This window comes from Piliocolobus tephrosceles, chromosome 3 (genome assembly GCF_002776525.5).
Source record: "Piliocolobus tephrosceles isolate RC106 chromosome 3, ASM277652v3, whole genome shotgun sequence".
In the NCBI taxonomy this organism is placed as follows: Eukaryota; Metazoa; Chordata; class Mammalia; order Primates; family Cercopithecidae; genus Piliocolobus; species Piliocolobus tephrosceles.
In genome coordinates, this window is record NC_045436.1 from 31364210 (window position 1) to 31384778 (window position 20569).

The 20569-nt window shown below is 40.8% G+C and overlaps 1 non-coding gene across 1 annotated transcript; it reads right to left on the minus strand.

The window, feature by feature from the left end:
• Positions 1 to 19284: 19284 nt before the first annotated feature.
• LOC111554157 lies at positions 19285 to 19424 on the minus strand. The gene has a single exon (XR_002735165.1). It is a non-coding gene; the product is annotated as a U4 spliceosomal RNA (small nuclear RNA).
• Between the last annotated feature and the right edge of the window lie 1145 nt (positions 19425 to 20569).

Sequence of the window (20569 nt, forward strand, 5' to 3'; positions counted from 1 at the left end):
TCATGAACGTCACATTTTATTATTAGGTCTTATGTTCTCAATGGCTACAGTAAATGCTTTATTAATGATTTCAGATGATGATTACTTTGTTTATAGCTACCATCAAAGAAATTTTGTTCACATAGTCATGAAATTAAAAAAATAAAAACCATTTTTTAAGCCATTCAAGTGTTTGTAACAGCTGAAATTGCATTTAAAGAAGCCCCCATTTTCTCCCTCAGAGATGAAACTTTGAAATTATCTTTAATGTTAATAGATTTTGAATCCACATGAAATTTTTTACGTCACAATTTTAAAATAATGACAAGGCTCTAATTTTCAGAATGTAGGTGCATTTTCAGAATGTAGGTGCACCTGAAGCTAGTTGGAATCAGAAAAGGAACAAGTTAGTCACAAACCCACATGTGTTACAAATACTGAGGGTACAGATTCAGAGCTACTCCTTGGGTGGTGCCTGCCAAAAACTCTGTCTCCCTGGCCTCCTGCCATTCTTACCTCCTGCTAGTATACTTACAGCTGCCTGCTGAGCTCCTTGGGCATCTGGAACATGCACTCATTCAGCAGCTCTGTAGGCGCCTTGTCCATTATGAACAGCAATTCATGCTGCAGATGGCTGCTGGAAGAGATGCCCAGGTGCTAGAGTACCACGCACTGTGCCGAGTGCATGGTGGGGAAGCAGCAAGAAATAAATGCAGCCCAGTATGCTCACTGCCTTCAGCCCTGGACAGAAATGCTCACTGCCCAAGGCAGCTGGTCTAGGAGCTCTGACTGCGACCATGCTGCCCTGCAGGCTTGCAGGATGAATATCTCAGCATACCTGAACTCTTTTCCATATACCAGTACAATGGCTTCTTTGACACAGGAGTTGGAAGGCACTGTTACAGAGCTCTGTCTCTCTCTCTCATCTAAATAAAATCCTCTCATGGCTGCATGGATTAGGACATCCTGTCAAGGAATATTTTCTTATGCTGGACTGGATAATTTTGGGTCAGTCTCAGGCTTTTCATCCTGAATCTGCAAAAATAAACCTCACTCTCACGTCACTAGAGATGATTCCCTTGATTATCAACTTTACACCGTGGAAGTCATGGTCACTGTCATGTTCCCTGATACGTTAACCAAATTGATCTTCAGCACATTCACATATGCATCTTACATCTCTTAAACAGGACAACTTGTGTGGTGGCTTGTTCACGTTGACTCATTTAAGTTGGGCACTATATTTCCCAGGATAAGTCGCCCAGTGTGGCTTATGAAGAACTCATGTGAGAATCAAAAAGCAGAAGTGAAGTAGTGGCCATTAGTCTCTGAAAGTGGTTTTAGTCGGATAAGGCAATGAACAGATGTAGAGGTGCCTAGTGGGTTCCCACTTGCTCTGACTTTCTTCTGATTTGTAACCAGCTCAACTGTTGGTCCTGTTGACCAACATCAGCCTCTGGGCAGCCTTCAGATGTTTGTGCACTCTCAGATGTGCTAGCTTCACATTGACAACAGCTGCCTATACACCTCCCTATGTGGCAACAGCTGCCTATACACCTCCCTGTAAGCTCTGCTTCCCAGTCCCATTTGCTGTGCTGGACATGGGTTCTTAAATGGACTGCTGAATGTCTTTTCTGATCCTCCAACTCCCTCTTCTGGATCTTCATTTTCCCAGCTCCTCCCACAATCAAGACTGAACTCCTGTGACAAGTGATTCCACAACATTCATGGGGACTCGGCTCCCTGTCCAAATCCGGTCTCACTCATCTTGTTTCCCATGGACCTCTATTTCTCTAACTTTCTGGACTCCATTCTTCATCCAGCCTGTGCTTTTCACCAGAAATACTTTTTTCTCTTCATTAATGATAGAAGAATTCGTATCCACCCTTTGAGGATTTATTTCCATTACCATTTCTAAACTCCACCTGGTCATTCCAACTGGAGACAATCTCTCATTTGAATTCTTGCACATTTATACTTTTATGGGTTTCCTCTCACTGTGTTTTATAGTAAGTCATTTTGTTCTTCCTAATAGAAAGCAAATCTCTTCAAAGACAGAAGGCACAAGTGAAGCCCCTTGTATCCTAAGGTAATACATCCCTACGCTACCGTATTTAGTATTCAATGAATGTTTGTTGACTTGAATTTAAACGTAGGTAAATAAGTTCTTGAGAAAGTGATTTCACCTAAGGTTATAAAGGGAATTCAGTTAATAGATTCAAAATATTCGAGGAAAGACGGAAGTGGTGGCTTATGCCTGTAATCTCAGTACTTTGGGAGGCTGAGGTGGGAGGATCGCTTGAACTCAGGAGTTGGAGATTGCAGTGAGCTATGATGGCACCACTGCACTTCAGCCTGGGTGACAGAGTGAGACCTTCTCTCAAAAATAAATTAAAACTAGTTAAAAATATTTGAGGACAATTTCGTATTCTTGAACAGACTGAACACATGTTCTCAATGCGCCAATCTAAGACTTTTATAATGTAGTTCAGAGAATGCTGAGTGGAACATTTATTTTCCTCTCTTCAAAAACAATGCCAAAATAATTTTGTAATTAAGCCCATCGTCACTGAAACTCAAAAGATTTTCAAACTGTGTTGTTGTCGTTAAACTAGGTGTATTAGTCCATTTTCACACTGCTGATAAAGACATACCCGAAACTGGGAACAAAAAAAGGTTTAATGGGACTTACAGTTCCACATGGCTGGGGAGGCCTCTGAATCACCGCGGCAGGTGAGAGGCTCTTCTTTCACCGCGGTGGCAAGAGAAAATGAGAAAGAAGCCAAAGCGGAAAACCCGGATAAACCTGTCAGATCTCGTGAGACTTATTCACTATCACGATACTAGCACGGGAGAGACGGGCTGCCTTGATTCAATCACCTCCACCTGGGTCCCTCCCACAACATGTGGGAGTTATAGGAGATACAACTCAAGTTGAGATTTTGGTGGGGATACAGCCGAACCATATCACCAGGGAACTCATCTATATTTTTCTGTAAGTGAAATTTTACACGAAATTCTAATTCATTAAAATAGATAAAAGCAGTGCAGACAAGGTAGCTGCAGAGGCCAAATCTGTCCTTTATTTCTTTTTCCCCATCAATCCCTGGCCTATTAGGCACCTCCGGGTGGGGTGGGGGGTAACCTAATGGGATGATTAGCTTCTTGGTATAAAACCCTTTTGGTTTATTATTTCTCTTTTCTTTCTTTCTTTTTTTTTTTTTTTTTGAGATAGAGTCTGGCCCTGTCGCACAGGCGGGAGTGCAGCGGCGCAATCTCGGCTCACTGTAAGCGCCGACTCCTGGGTTCCCGCCATTCTCCTGCCTCAGCCTCCCAAGTAGCTGGGACTACAAGAGCCTGGCTAATTTTTATTTTATTTTTAGTAGAGACGGGGTTTCACCGTGTTAGCCAGGATGGTCTCGATCTCCTGACCTCTGATCCACCCGCGTCGGCCTCCCAAAGTGCTGGGATTACAGGCGTGAGCCACCCTGCCCGGTCAGTTTATTATTTTTCTACTGTGTTTTCCAATATCCCTTTTCCTCATTCTCCTAATACCCTAATTCTTCTGAGCTCTCTCCTCCAATTAAATTTTCTTTGTTTAGGGTTTTTTACTTATCTATATGAAATCTTTTACTTATTTATATGATTGTGTTTCAGGAGCTCCTGAAACACAATTTAAAAATTTTCACAACAGCATTTTTATTTCTGAGGATTAAATCTTGTTGTATAAAGACATATGTTAAACATGCAGAACCTCAGGCCCCATCTGCCTTTTAGGAAGATTCCTAGGTGATTCTTCTATACACTGAAGTTTGAGAATCACTGCTTTAGAGGATTTGGGGGATATTATGATAGAAAAAGGGAGACTGTGAATTTATATGTAGTAGGTTTGGGAAATAATATTGAATAAATTATATATGTAAGGAAAAGTTGTGCTGGATGCTCCTTTCCTGTATGATTCTGGGTTATGGTTGGGCACAGGAGAAATGTATATGACGTTTGGAGGGCAGAGGAAGTAGCAGGCAATGGCACTCAGAAGATTTCTTGATGAGGCACACAGGATAGCCAAGATACTACTTAGTGCCTTTCTTTGGTAAATTTCATATAGATAAGTAGAAAACCCTAACCAAGGAGAACTGAATTGGAGGTGGGAGCTCAGAAGAAGTAGGCTATAAGGAGAAAGAGGAAAAGGGATATTGGAAGATATAATAGGATAGTAATATAGGATAGTAATAAACCAAAAGAAGTTCACACCAAGAAACTAATCATCCCATTAGATCAACCTCTCATATTTTCCTGTAGCCACATTTTTTGGTTAACCTTTCAAATTAATGAAATGTGAGTTTAACGTAATCAGAAGACACAGATTCATTTTTTCCTATTTTAGTTAATGTCAAATTTGACCAGAAAAATGAGGCCATTCTTACTCCTTCATATGAAATATTCTGTTTTTTTGTTTTATCTTAGGAACCTTCTTGTACCTTAAAGTGAGTTATATGATTGAAAAAAAAATTACCTTCCCTTCTTCATAATGTAGTGTATTTAATCTGCAGCCAACTATTAATGGTCTCTGGAATTCATTCATCTTTTCCAAATTTTCTTTTCTATCCTTGGCTAGGGTATTAAGAAACCCATGTCTTCAGGCAGGCGTGGTGGCTCATGCCTGTAATCCTAGCACTTTGCAAGGCCGAGGAGGGTAGATTTCCTGAGCTCAGGAGTTCGAGATCAGCCTGGGCAACACGGTGAAATCCTGTCTCTACTAAAATACAAAAAATTAGCCGGGTGTGGCAGCATGCTGTAATCCTAGCTACTCGGGAGGCTGAGACAAGAGAATCATTTGAACCCGGAGGTGGAGGTTGCAGTGAGCAAAGATCGTGCCATTGCACTCCAGCCTGGATGACAGAGTGAGGCTCTGTCTCAAAAACAAACAAACAAACAAACAAAAAAACCAAAACCCATGTCTTCACGTGTAAGCTTATTTTATTTTAGTTTTTAGAATAAGTCCTAACTTTTTTTGCACTAGCCTTGTCTATTTCAAGCAGGTGCCCTGGGAATCACACTGTAAATGTTTTCCAGATTTTTATACTAGAGTCATACAGAATGTATGAATCTCACTACTTTCAATCAAGGCAACATTGCTGGTGTTACTAGAAGACTTGATGGCATACAGTGTCCCTCTGCTGGAATGAAGGCTCCATGAAGGGAGAGACTTTGGGTTGTTCACTGTTGTATCCTCAGTGCCCAGACAGTTCATGGCCCACAGCAGGTGTTCAATCAAGATTTCCCCTTTTTTTGCCACACATGCTTTTAAACACATAGCCTTAAAACAATTGCTTACAGCTTATTGAAGGGAGTCAGGAGATGCTTTGTGGAGGGTTTAATGTTAAAGCACCCTTGTATCACCTATTGCTTCTTAACCTGATTTGTGTGACTCAGTGCAGTGCTCTTAATGTGTCTGTTGCCTAAATTATGACTGTGTTTGCATTTTTCCCTGTGGTAGGCTGAATAGTGCCCCAGCCCAGGTGTCCATATCCTAACCTGTGGAACCTGTGAATGTTACCTTATATGACAGAAGGACTTTGCAGATAGGGTTAATTTGTGGTTCTCAAGATGGGAAGATTTGCCTCAATTATCCAGGTGGGGCTAATGTAATTACAGGGACCTTTACAAGAGCGAGGCAGGAGATCACAGGGAGTAGCAGGAAATGTTGCTATGAAAGCAAGAGGTTGGAGTGACACAGCCACAAGCTAAGGAATGTTGGTAGCATTTGGAAACTGGAAGAGGCACAGAATGGAATTTTCTCGTGGAGCCTCTAGAAGGAACCAGCCCTACCAACACTTTGATTTTAATCGTCTGAGACTCCATTTGGAATTCTGACCTCTAGAACCGTAAGATAACAAATTTGTGTTCTTTTAAGCCACTAAGTTTGTGGTGATTTCTTACAACAGCAACACAAAAATGAATACATTGACAATGTTTTTCATTTATGGCAAATGGTTTCTTTATTTTGGGGTGATCTTTAAAACTTTTTGCCATTATTTGCTATCTTTAAATTTGAATGTGAAATAGAATTTTGTAAAGTTAACAATGCATTATTGATGTTGCTTCTATCATCTTTGTACCTTATTTTGAGATTCTTTAAAGTTTAATGAAGGTAATTTCACAAAAAACTGAATCTAGTTTATTTAGAAAACTTAGAATATATTAGGTAATTTTTAAATTTAGGGACACATCTTTTTATATATTGATAAGTAGCTTCCATAATGACTTTTCATTCATTACCTCATTTATTCCTCACAGCAACCCTTCAAAAGTAGTGTTAACCTTCTCTCATTTTGCAGGTGAAGAAAATAGTTTAGAGAGTATAATTGATTTTGCTCAGGGTCGTCCAATTAGTAGATAAAAGAGAAGATATTTGACTTCAAATCTTCCTCTGAAAGATAGGCACTTGTTGCATTATTTTATTCTTAGCCCATTGGTAAAAAATATCTTAAATTAGTAAGGTGAGCTTTGCCTATATTGTCTTATGTTTGAGAAACTAGAAAGTATTGGCAATTAGAATCTGCATTCTCCCTCTTAGGAGAGGGTGAACAGTCTCCAAACTAGGACCCTCACGTGCTTGTGTTGATTGAGGTTTGGATTGTATCTACTGGACTGAGTTAGATTCAAAGATGTCAGTAGAGTGTGGCAATAGTCAGCAATTCAAATTCATGGAGCAGCCAAGTCAGATTAGATAGTTGATAAGGAACAAGGGATTTAAGCCGTAAGAATAAATATTTACCCATTAGAACAACAAATAAATACACCAATGCCTTGATGACAACTCTGTGAATAAAATGGACAGCATAAATTGATAGATGTTTTAGAGGCCAAGGGGGAGGGGCATATCAAAATGTAAAATGTGCATGCAATTTGATCTAACAATTTTACTGCTAGGATTCTTTCAAGTCTTGGCAGGACCAGAGCAACATATAGTCTAAGGCTATTTTTGCCCCATGCCTGAGACAAATCCTGTCTGAGTACTCTACCTCAGCGGTTCCCAACCTTTTTGGCACCAGGGACTGGTTACATTGAAAACAATTTTTCCATGGACCGGGGTGGGGGGTGGTTTAGGATAATTTAAGCACATTACATTTATTGTGCACTTTATTTCTGTATTAATTGTAATATATAATGAAATAGTTATACAACTCACCATAATGTAGAATCAGTGGGAGCCCTGAGCTTGTTTTCCTGCAACTAGACAGTTCCATCTGTGGGTGATGGGAAATAGTGATAGATCCTCAGGCATTAGATTCTCATAAGGAGCACGCAACCTAGAACCCTGGCTTGCACAGTTCACAATAGGGTTCATACTCCTATGAGAATCTAATGCTGCAGCAGATCTGGCAGGAGGTGGAGCTCAGGCAGTAATGCTTGCTCATCTGCCACTCACCTACTGCTGTGTGACCTGTTTCTTTCTTTCTTTTTTTTTTTTTGAGACGGAGTCTCGCTCTGTCACTCAGGTTGGAGTGCATTGGTGCGATCTCGGCTCACTGCAAGCTCCGCCTCCCGGGTTCACGCCATTCTCCTGCCTCAGCCTCCCGAGTAGCTGGGACTACAGGCGCCTGCCACCAAGCCCGGCTAATTTTTTTGTATTTTTAGTAGAGACGGAGTTTCACTGTGTTAGCCAGGATGGTCTCTATCTCCTGACCTCGTGATCCGCCCACCTCGGCCTCCCGAAGTGCTGGGATTACAGGCGTGAGCCACCGCACCCGGCCTGTGACCTGTTTCTTCACACACCACAGATTGGTACTGGTCTGTGGCCCAGGTTTGGGGGCCCCTCTCTACCCGATGCCCCATGGATTATGAAATTTCCGAATCTGGCTGGCTGGAGCAGGTACTATTCCTGGCCCTGTGAGAGTGTTGGGTGCTGTTCCCTCTACTTCTTTCTGATGGTTCTTTCTCTGGACTTAAATCGTTTATTTATATTTACTCTTTGATCTGCTGAATACTTGAGGAGCCTCTGCAGGTGTCCAGGTTTCTGTCTCTGGGAAGTTCTCTTTGCTGCAGTCATCTGTGCTGCCAGTTCTGGCCTTGTTAGTCTCCCTGGAGTCTCAGTTGCATTTCCTTAACTCGGGAAGATGGTTGGGTTTTGCTGAGTTGCCCCTGCCTGCATCAGGAATTCTTCTTAGCAATAAGTTGGGACAACCATAGAGCTCAGTTGTTTCCTATCTTCTAGGAATCACTGTCCTTTGTTGTCTGATATCTACTATCTTTATAATCATTTTCAAATATTTCATCTGGTTTTCTTGATTGTTTCAGGAAGAAGGGTAAATCTGGTCTCTGTTATGCTATATTGGCCAGAAGTAGAAGATTATATTGCTTTTTAAAGAAGCATAAATATATACAACATGATTATTTAGCACAAGTTTATTGAAAACAGTTATTAGTGGACAACTTCTCCATTTTGCAGTCACTTGTTCTTTCAAGGTTGCCTGAGTGGGCTTTTCTTGGGGCAGAACTTTGCTCTATTTGTGAAAGGGACATATGTTGGTGTGTCAGGATATGGGAAGGGGTGGCATTGGAAGGGCACCACTGGGCTCTCTTATATGATTTTATAGCCGATTGCACATTTTGTCTCCTTTCAGCTTAACCACAGATATACAAGCCCTTTAAACAAAACCTACTTCCTTAAAGTAATACATGACTCTTATATGTAACTGAATATACATGAAATGGAATTATTAAAAAATCAATATTCTCTCATTTTTTGTTATAAATTCACAATTTATAATTGCCTATATTTATGGGGTACAAAATGTTATGATTTATAAATACAATGTGGAGTAATTACATCAAGCTAATGTCCATCACCTCAAATACTTACTTCTTTTTTGTAGTGAAAACACTTAAAAGTTACTCTGTTAGCAACTTTGAAATGGACAATCTACTATTAATACATTCACCACACTGTGCAGAGCTCAAAAAAAAAAAAAAAAAAAAAAAAAACCAACAAACCAATTGCTGTTTGAGATTTCGTACTCTTTGACCATCATCTCCCCATCCCCTACCACCAGCCTCCATAACCACTCCTCTACTCTCTTCTTTGATTTTTGATTTTAGGTTTTAGATTCCACATATAAGGATGAACATGCAATATTTTTCTGTGTCTGGTTTATTTCACTTAGCATAATGTTCTCCACTTTTATCCATGTTGTTGCAAATGATTGGGTTTCTCTTTTTTTAAAGGGCAAATAGTACTTCATTGTGTATACATGCCACCTTTTCTTCATCCATTCATTTGTTGATGGACACAGGTTGATTCCATAACTTGCCTATTGTGAATAGTACTGAACTGAATATGGGAGTGCAGACGTCCCTTTGAAAAACAGATTTAAAATCATTTGGATAAATACCCAGAAGTGGAATTGCTGGATTCTATGGTAATTCTACTTTTAGTTTGTTGAGGACTGATATGTTTTGTGTGTCCCCACCCAAATCTCATCTTGAACTGTAGTTCCCATAATCCTCATGTGTTGTGGGAGGGGCCAGGTGGAGATAATTGAATCATAGGGGCAGTTTCCCCCATCCTGTTCTCATGATATTGAGTTAGTTCTCATGAGATCTGATGGTTTTATATGGGGCTTCCCCCTTCACTCTGCTCTTATTCTGTCTCCTGCTGCCCTGTGAAGAGGTGTCTTCTGCCATGATTGTAAGTTTCCTGAGGCCTCCTGAGCCATTTGGAACTGTGAGTCAATTAAGCCTCTTTTCTTTATAAATTACCCAGTCTCAGGTATGTCTTTATTAGCAGCACGAGAAAGAACTAATACAGTAAATTGGTACTGGGTAGTGGGGTGCTGCTATAAAGATACCCAAAAATGTGGAAGTGACTTTGGAACTGGGAAACAGGCAGAGGTCAGAACATTTGGAGGGCTCAGAAGAAGATAGAAAAATGTGGGGAAATTTGGAACTTCCTAGAGACTTGGAGGGCTCAGAAGACAGGAAGATGTGGAAAAGTTTGGGACTTTTTAGAGATTTGTTGAATGGCTTTGACCAAAATGCTGATAGTGATATGGACAATGAAGTCCAGACTGAGGTGGTCTCAGATAGAGATGAGAAAGGTGTTGGGAACTGAAGTAAAGGTCACTCTTGCTATGGAAAGAGACTGGAGGCATATTGCGCCTGCCCTAGAGATCTGTGGAACTTTGAACTTCAAAGAGGTGATTTAGGGTATCTGGTGGAAAAAATTTCTAAACAACAAAGTGTTCAAGAGGAAGAAGAGCACAAAAGTTTGGAAAATTTGCAGCCTGAGGATGTGACAGAAAAGAAAAACCCATTTTGGGGGGAGAAATTCAAGCCTGCTGCAGAAATTTTTGTAAGTAATGAGAAGCTGAATGTCAATCACCAAGACAATGGGGAAAATGTCTTCAGGGCATGTCAGAGACCACAGAAACCCCTCCCATCACAGACCCAGAGGCCTAGGAGGGAAAAGATGGTTTTGTGGGCCAGGCCCAGAGACCCCTTGCGGTGTGCAGCCTAGGGACTTGGTGCCCTATGTCCTAGCCACTCCAGCAGTGGCTAAAATGTGCCAAGGTACAGTGTGGACCATGGTTTCAGAGGGTTCAAGTCCGAAGACTTGGCAGCTTCCATGTGGTGTTCAGCCTGTGGGTGCACAGAAGTCAAGAATTAAGGTTGGGTAACCTCTGCCTAGATTTCAGAGGATGTATGGAAATGCCTGGATGTCCAGACAGAAGTTTGCTGCAGGGGTGGATCCCTCATGGAGAACCTCTGCTAGGGCAGTGCAGAAGGGAAATACGGGGTTGGAGCCCCCAGAGAGTCCCTACTGGGGCAGTGCCTGGTGGATCTGTGAGAAGAGGGCCACTGTCTTCCAGACCCCAGAATGGTAGATCCTTTGACAGCTTGCACCAGGCACCTGGAAAAACCACAGGCATTCAATGCCAGCCTGTGTAAGCATCTGGGAGGAGGAATGTAGGCTGCAAAGCCACAGGAGCAGAGCTGCCCAATACCATAGGAGTCCACATTTTGCATCAGTGTGACTTGGGTGTCAGACATGGAGTCAAAGGAGATCATTTTGGAACTTTAAGTTTTAATGACTGCCCTATTAGATTTCAGACTTGCATGGGACCTGTAGCTCCTTTGAGCCAACTTTCCCCATTTGGAATGGGTGTATTTACCCAATGCCTATACCACCATTTTATCTAGGAAGTAACTAACTTGCTTTTGATTTTACAGGCTCATAGGTGGAAGGGACTTACCTTGTCTCAGATGAGATTTTAGAGTTAGACTTTTGGGTTAATGCTGGAATGAGTGAAGACTTTGGGGGACTGTTGGAAGGGTATGATTGTGTTTCGAAATGTGGGGACATGTGATTTGGGAGGGTCTAGGGCAGACTTATATGGTTTGGCTGTGTCCCCACCCAGATACCATCTTGAATTGTAGTTCCCATAATCCCCACATGTCATGGGAGGGACCAGGTGGAGATAATTGAATCATGAAGGCAGTTTCCCCCATCCTTTTCTCATGATAGGAAGTTAGTTCTTATGAGATCTGATGGTTTTATAAGGGGCTTCCCCCTTTGCTGGGCACTCATTCTTCTCCTTGCTGCCACCATGTGAAGAAGGATATATTTGCTTCCCCTTCCGCCATGATTATAAATTTTCTAAGGCCTCCCCAGCCATGCTGAACTGTGAATCAATTAAACCTCTTTTCTTAGTGAATTACCCAGTTTCAGGCATTTCTTTATAGCAGTGTGAGAACAGACTAATGAAAGGTCCCTCTGTACAATTTTCCATAAAATTTACATCCCCACCAACAGCGTACAAGAATTCCCTCTTCACACTCCTGACTCTTTAGCAGTTTGAAATAATCATTCCTGTTCATGCCTGTCTTGCAAATGTCTCATCTCCATGTGAATACACCTGCTCACTACCTCTCAGTGCTTTTTCAGTCCATCTTTTTGAATCCAGAAGAAGCCCAAATTCCTGGACTAGTCAAGCATGTAATATTTTACTTTATTATCCCCACTTTGCCAATGTTCTAGCAAAGTTCATTTAAATTTCAGCAAGAATTCATGTGAGTCATAAGCAGGATGCATTTCCAGCTGGTTTTTAAAGATAATGTCTGATTTTTTTTCTCTTTGAAAATTTCTGACTTTTATTTTATCCTGTGAAGATAGAGTTTTCTATTTAAAATATCAGTTTGTGCAGCTGTCGTGTGACTTTAAGTCAAACCTAGTTTCTGTCTTTTACTGTCACTGTAATATACTGCAAAAATTATATTGTTTTTTTAGAGTTTTCCAAGTTCATTTCAGATATGTCACTTTTTCCCTTGTAATGGGTTAATGAAGCTGCTTCCTGTTTGGTTTGTGGATTTTATTTAAGGGTATAATAAGAAACATTTAAGCAAATTTCTTAAATTAGTTATTGACCTGAGGCATTAAAAAGGTATTATTAATTTATAATCTTTTTTGATCGTTTTTCCAAAATAAGTACTGATCTCCCAAAGACATCAAAAACTGCAGGTGTGTGTAAATAAATCTAGTGAGGAATTATCTTGGCAGGGTATAATCAGATTTCTATTTGGAAGGTTTCCATCTATTTCCACATGACAGACCTATATCTAGTGAACTTTGATCAAATGCTTGAGGTGAAGTGAATCAAAGGACACCCTCATCAGACAAGCATTTTTTTTTACCTTCCTTATGGTACCTTATAGTTGCATATAAATCTCCCTTAAGGGATGCCGTGTATCTGAAAACACGCACTGGATATCTAAGCCCAATCATGGGAGTCAAAACTTCTTGGAATGATACACTGAAGACAAATAAAACTGTATCTCTTATGAGAAAATGCTGTTTGGAATGGAGTTCCAACATTTTGTTTCTGAAGAAGCACACTTTATTTCATTCTGGTTCTTGCAATCTGCTCCCCAGAGAATTTCTTGTAATTTTAGCTCACTGTCTGCCAGAAAACAACTTGACCAGTGAGGGAGAAAAAAAATTCTGCTGAAGTCTTTATCATTTTTTGGTGGAAATTATTTTGTTGTCTGTTGTTGCCAAATTTATGAGTTTGATTTTTCCAAGTAATTAATACTAGATGCAAATAATATAGTTTCTCACAAGAAGTATTTAAATAGTTAAATAAATATATTTCAATATGGTTCCTTAGTGAGAGTTTTAAGTGAGACAGTACTGCCTCTAGAGCTGGGTCACTGGAGACCCTGCCCTGTGTACCTTGCCTTATAGTTGCCACCCTGAACCCCAGTTCCTCACTGAGCCAGGACACCCATATACCAGCAGCTTCTGTCTTCCTCCCCGCCTCACCCACTTCTACATGCTGTCCTGGTTTTCCAGGACCACAGAAGTTCCTGTGCAAATGAATGGGCCTGCTTTTAAGTCCCAAGGCATCATCCCCAGATGGATTACCCCAAGTCCAACTGAGCTCCAGTTGTTTACTCCTGTGGCTACAGGGCACAGCGGCACTTTGGGGAGTATGTGATCAGGACACACAGATATAGACTGGCTTCGCCACAGAGGTGTACTGAGGCCCTTTGTGGTACCAGGTAGATCTGGGTGGTGGTAGGTGGGGGCTGTGGAAATGTGTGATCTCTTTTCTCACCCATCACAAGGGGCATGGCTGATGCCCTTATAACAAAAGACAGGTTAACAAGACAAAAGCATAAGGATGTATTTAATCAAAGTTTTGCATGACACAGGAGCCTTCAGATATGAAGACTCAAAGACCCAGGGAAAACTGCCTATTTTATGCTTAAGTTTGATGAAAAATGGACAGCCATATGGAAATGTGGTTGGACAAAAGTGTATGATTGAGGGGTAATTGACTGAGTGAGTGGGGAGACCCAGCAAGGCCTCTCTGTTCAGAGTCTTCTTGGCCTCTCCATGTAGCATTCCTTCTTCCTGGGGCACAACCCCTCTGAAATGAGGGTCTTGAAGGGAGAAGGAGAGTGTGATCTTTCTAGGTTTTATGGTTTTCTTTGGGGAAGAGAGGTTCTACTTCTATGGCCTGCTTTGGGGAAGAGAAATTGTTTTCTATGCTTGCTTAGAGGGAGAAGAAGGGGCAAGAAACAGGAAGATGGAAGGTCAGAAAGAGCTTGCTTCAGAGGCCGTCCAGTCCTTAGGTTCAAAGTACTCACCATGCCAAGGTGCCAAGTTTAAGGGTATTGTGTTTTGAGCCCTGACAGCTGTATGGGCCTGGGTACCACAGTTTGCATTCTTTCTGGGCTGCAAATGATGGGGGAAGGACTTAGATGGATGGAAAAGGAAGATGTCAGGAGAAATGGAAGCACATGTGGTTTTTTCTCAAGTTTAAATATAGCATATAAAAGGAGTGAATAGCATTGAGTTTAAAAAAAATGTCCAATGGGAAGATGATAATCAAATCAATTGTCAAGGGCAAGGGGTCCTTAAATTATATGTACCGGGTTGTGCTGCTGTCTCCCTTTTTTTTTTTTTTTTTTTTTTTCTGTGCTCCTCTGCCTGGGCCTTGGAGATTCTGCCTAGAAATGTTCTTGTCTACCACCTTCTAGTTGGAGTGAGGAAGAGCAGGAGGCAGGCTGAAGGGCCATTCCTGGGTGCAGGTCACCGTTCAACTGGAGCAGACATGAAATGGGCCGTTAGTGGTATTGGAAAGCATCGCAGAATTTGTTAAAGACAGTCAAGGGTTCCATATCCCTCAAATGAGAGAGAACAAATAAGGCTTTATCAGTGCACGTGAACATTTCAATTTTCCTGTCGGAAATCAAGGTGGAAGCCCTTCTGTAGTAACAGGGATTGGACTTTCTGCCTGCACAACAAAAACTGATCAAAATATATGAAACAATGGTTTACCAAGACACGGGACATCAGGTAACAACCCAGTGAGACAGATATTGCCATTATTTTCTCAGTTTTACAAATGTGGAAGCAGAAGTTAAAGAATTAATTCGAGGTCACTGATAAATGGCTCAGCATGAATTTCATATATTCTGATAAACAGCCAGTTCATCTACTACGTTGTATCATGCCAGTGTGGTGGTTTTACTTCATTCTTTCATGGTCATGAGGAAAGTATAAACTTTTGTTTGAATTGAAACAAATAGTAGAGCAAGTGAATTCTGAAGTCGTCTCTTTAGAGCAGGATTCCTTCCTGCCCTCTTAGCCGAGTGCTGAGTTGGAAGATGTTTTGCTGGGTCAGTACCAGATTCATAAGTGCCTCAGTAAGGGAGACAACCAAACCAATCGTTACTTTTTATTCAGATCTGTATAAATTACTCCAGAATTCTTTTCTTCCCCATTTTTAATAGATTTCTAAATGTCCATTCAAAGTTTTATATTTTTATTTCTGTAACAATGTACACATTTATTTCAACATACTCAAAAACTTTTGCTGATAATAAAAGCATGTAGAGTGCTACTTTAGCTTGGGCTGCTGTAATAAAACATCTTGGGGCTGGGCATGGTGGCTCACACCTGTAATCCCAGCACTTTGGGAGGCTGAGACGGGTGGGTCACTTGAGCTCAGGAGTTTGAGACCAGCTTGGCCAAAATAGTGAAACCCCATCTCTACAAAAAATACAAAAATTAGATGGGCATGGTGGCACGCACCTGTAGTCCCAGCTATTTGGGAGGCTGTGGTGGCAAGATCCTTGAGTGAGACCCTGTCTCTCTCTTTCTCTCTCTGTCACACACACACACACACACACGCACATACACATACACAATCTTAGACTAGCTGTCCAAAACAATAGAAATTAATTTTCTTACAGTTCTGGAGGCTAAAAGTCCAAGATCAAAATGCCTATTTTTGTGATGAGGGCTCTCTTCCTGCCTGTAGATGCCACCTTCTTGCTGTGTTCTCATACGGCAGGTGTAGGGTAAAGTAGGGTGGGGCGGAGAGCAAACTCTCTGGGGCTTTTATGAGGGCACCAATGCCATCAGGAGAGTGGCACTCTCGTGACCTCATGTAAACTAGTTATCTTCCAAAGATCCCATCTCCAAATACAATTATATTGGGCTTTAAGGCTTCAATATGAATTTTGAGTGAACAGTGTCTACATTACTTTCTCAGAATTGCCTTCTCATATGAAATACCTTAATTCAATTAAACAACTTTTGCCATTTTGATAAAGAATTCCAACATTAAGATAAATTTATTTTTACTTACATTTTGAAAAAGGTATTTTTACCTTCCAATTTTTATTTCAGTAAAAATATTTCCTTTTATTCTACTGCTATTACAAATAGTGGGTTAGAGAGAAATCATTCAGACATAAGTGGCCTTTCTTTGTATTAAATTTGTTTTATGTTAAATTTTGTACTCTGAATATCACATGGTAATGTGACTTTAATAAAAACATAATATTACACCAAAGATAATGCAATGCCTGAAAAATCACACTGGGGAGCACCATCTAGCAATGGAGTCCAGTGACATCCAGAGCATGGACAGTGCATGCAGTAAATGGTCAGATTACAGATTACAAGTGAGTTTGGCAAATATTTCTGTAAATATCTTTCCTCCTCCTCATAACACCTTTATGGTTTCTAATTCTATCAGATTGTAATATGAAAGTTAATGATGGCAAATGTTTAAGCACATGTAAGTCCTTCAGGTGCATAATCACATATTACCCTCATAGCCACCCAGGAGCCACCATTGTAGGGATGATTACACAGGGGCACAGGAAGTTCTGCAGTGTGCTCAACTTCACAGAGTTAATACGTGGTTGGGATGGACTGTCAGCTCAGGTGTTTGACTCTGAAGCCCACATTTTTTACTGCTGTATTAGAATCGATTCGTTCAGATATAAATATTATTCAGGGGCAATCCTCAGATGTGCAGGTAGAACTTGACCTGTATCGGGCCCCCTGTCATGTGAATCAATGACCCTCATTCTTAGCCATTGGCTGGTTCCATCCCAACAGCCTGGACAAAGCAGCCCAAGTATTTTGTCACGGTAAGAAACTGGTTGGTTACACTGTTTCTCCATTCAGATGAATTAGAGCTGTTCACCCCTAAGGTTAGGTGCAAATAGCAAATTGGAAACCATAAAATATCAAGTATCAAAAGGCAAATGGTTTAAGTTATTCTGACTTGGAAACTACTCTGGAACATAGCTCTAAATGACTAAAAATCTTTACTATGGTTGGATGGAAATTTTAAGGCATAAATTTAAGGCTGATTCTAATATCTATTGCATATGTAGGAGAAAGTGGAGTTTGATTTTTCCTGTTGTCTCAGAATTGTGGCTAAAACCCAGAGCTGAGGACACAAGGCACTAAGCATTCCTAAGCCACTAATAGTTGTCAGTGCATGCTGAGTGGCATTCATCCCTACTACTACCACTAGCTACCATGCACCCCTGTCCTCTGATTTCCTCCTGCAACCCAGGAACTTGGAGGAAAACATTCACAATTTGTGGTTGGAGGTCTTCCCTCCTCTGTCTGCCCTTGGGGAAGGTGACAGTGGTGCTTTTCCATTCATGGAGGCAAGTGATTCAGCTTTGATAAAATACTCAAGAAGGTTGGGGGTGTCTTGAAAAAGAGGAGACTGACACCCTTTCCCTTCAAGTATTTACTTAGCTGCAGAATCTGGAGGCTTAAAAAATTGTCAGCTTTTTTTTTAAAACCTGAGATAGTTCAGTCTCCAGAGAGACTGTCAAAAATTGCCTCTGCCAACTATACTTCAAGTCATTATGATGGGGTGTTGGGAAAAGTTTTTTTTTTTTATTATTATACTTTAAGTACTAGGGTACATGTGCATAACGTGCAGGTTTGTTACATATGTATACTTGTGCCATGTTGGTGTGCTGCACCCATCAACTCGTCAGCACCCATCAGTTTGTCATTTATATCAGGTATAACTCCCAATGCAATCCCTCCCCCCTCCCCGCCCCATGATAGGCCCCGATGTGTGATGCTCCCCTTCCCGAGTCCAAGTGATGTCATTGTTCAGTTCCCACCTATGAGTGAGAACATGCAGTGTTTGGTTTTCTGTTCTTGTGATCGTTTGCTAAGAATGATGGTTTCCAGCTGCATCCATGTCCCTACAAAGGACGCAAACTCATCCTTTTTTATGGCTGCATAATATTCCACGGTGTATATGTGCCACATTTTCTTAATCCAGTCTGTCACAGATGGACATTTGGGTTGATTCCAAGTCTTTGCTATTGTGAATTGTGCCACAATAAACATACGTGTGCATGTGTCTTTATAGCAGCATGATTTATAATCCTTTGGGTATATACCCAGTAGTGGGATGGCTGGGTCATATACATACCATGCTCATGGATAGGAAGAATCAATATCATGAAAATGGCCATACTGTCCAAGGTTTTTTATAGATTCAATGCCATCCCCATCAAGCTACCAATAAGTTTCTTCACAGAATTGGAAAAAACGGCTTTAAAGTTCATATGGAACCAAAAAAGAGCCCGCATTGCCAAGACAATCCTAAGTCAAAAGAACAAAGCTGGAGGCATCACGCTACCTGACTTCAAACTATACTACAAGGCTACAGTAACCAAAACAGCATGGTACTGGTACCAAAACAGAGATATAGACCAATGGAACAGAACAGAGTCCTCAGAAATAATACCACACATCTACAGCCATCTGATCTTTGACAAACCTGAGAGAAACAAGAAATGGGGAAAGGATTCCCTATTTAATAAATGGTGCTGGGAAAATTGGCTAGCCATAAGTAGAAAGCTGAAACTGGATCCTTTCCTTACTCCTTATACGAAAATTAATTTAAGATGGATTAGAGACTTAAATGTTAGACCTAGTACCATAAAAACCCTAGAAGAAAACCTAGGTAGTACCATTCAGGACATAGGCACGGGCAAGGACTTCATGTCTAAAACATCAAAAGCAACGGCAGCAAAAGCCAAAATTGACAAATGGGATATGATTAAACTAAAGAGCTTCTGCACAGCAAAAGAAACTACCATCAGAGTGAATAGGCAACCTACAGAATGGGAGAAAATTTTTGCAATCTACTCATCTGACAAAGGGCTAATATCCAGAATCTACAAAGAACTCAAACAAATATACAAGAAAAAAACAAACAACCCCATCAAAAAGTGGGCAAAGGATATGAACAGACATTTCTGAAAAGAAGACATTCATACAGCCAACAGACACATGAAAAAATGCTCATCATCACTGGCCATCAGAGAAATGCAAATCAAAACCACAATGAGATACCATCTCACACCAGTTAGAATGGCAATCATTCAAAAGTCAGGAAACAACAGGTGCTGGAGAGGATGTGGAGAAATAGGAACACTTTTACACTGTTGGTGGGATTGTAAACTAGTTCAACCATTATGGAAAACAGTATGGCGATTCCTCAAGGATCTAGATCTAGGGAAAAGTTTTTAATTAGCAGTAATCGTGCCTCAAATAAACCTCATTGGCTATGAGACTGCCACTGTGCAAAGCTAGAATCTGGAGACTTCTCTTGCTGAATGTATGACATGCTTTTCTTTTCAGCTCTCCTCCCTCATAATAGAAAAGAGGGAAATGCTTCCCGATGTCTCCTGATTTTGAAGATGTGTTCATGGCAAGGTTTAAGGAGAAATGATGTTAAATGGAGGGGCCCTTGGAGACTGAGAGGATTTTGGGCACACAGGTCTAGTGTGAAACTTCATATGTACACCCCTTATGTAGAGGCTGACACATCAGGGAGGCCATCGCAACCAGATGGAGGCAGCTTAAACTACAAGAACAGCAGAGGCTTTTCCCAACTCCATGTCTTCCCACAGAGACAATCATATGAGGAGAGTTTTGTTGCCTCAGACACATCTGCATCTTGTCCCCAAATCCATGGTAGCAGACGTCCCTGGGCATTTATCCAGAGGAGAGGAAATTCATATATAAAAGAGACATCTGCACCTCCGTGTTTATTGCAGCATCACTCACAATATCCAATATATGGAATCAACTTAATGTCCATCAACAGAGGAAGAACCATGTGGCATACCGTGGAATACTATTCAGCCGCACGAGGAATGAAATCCTGTCATTCACTGCAACATGGATAGAACTGGGGGACATTATGCTAAGTGAAATAAGCCGGGATAGAAAGTTAAACCCTGGTATGTTCTCACTCACATGGGGAAGCTAAAAATTAGTTGATCTCTTAGAGGTAAAAACTACAGCAGAGGATACTAGAGGCTGGGAAGGGTAGAGGGACATGGGTGAGGGAAAGATTTGTTAAAGAATACAAATTAAAGGTAGATAGGGATAAGTTCTAGTGTTCTATATATAGCACTGTAGGATGACTATAGTAAACAGTAATATATTATAGTTTTATATAGCCAGAAGGAAGATATTGAATGTTCCCAGAAATGATAAATGTTTGAAATGACAGATATGCTAATTACCCTGATCATGATACAGTATCAAAAGTTCACTATATACTCTGTAAAAATTATTTCAATTATGTGTCAATTAAAACAATGAAGTTTTTTTTTTAAAAAAAGAAGGAATAAAAGATATCTCAGAGACAAACCATACCTTTCTCTTTCACTTCAAACATTAAAGATTGTGTTGGGGAGGGGAACTGGTAAGAGAGGACAAGAGCTC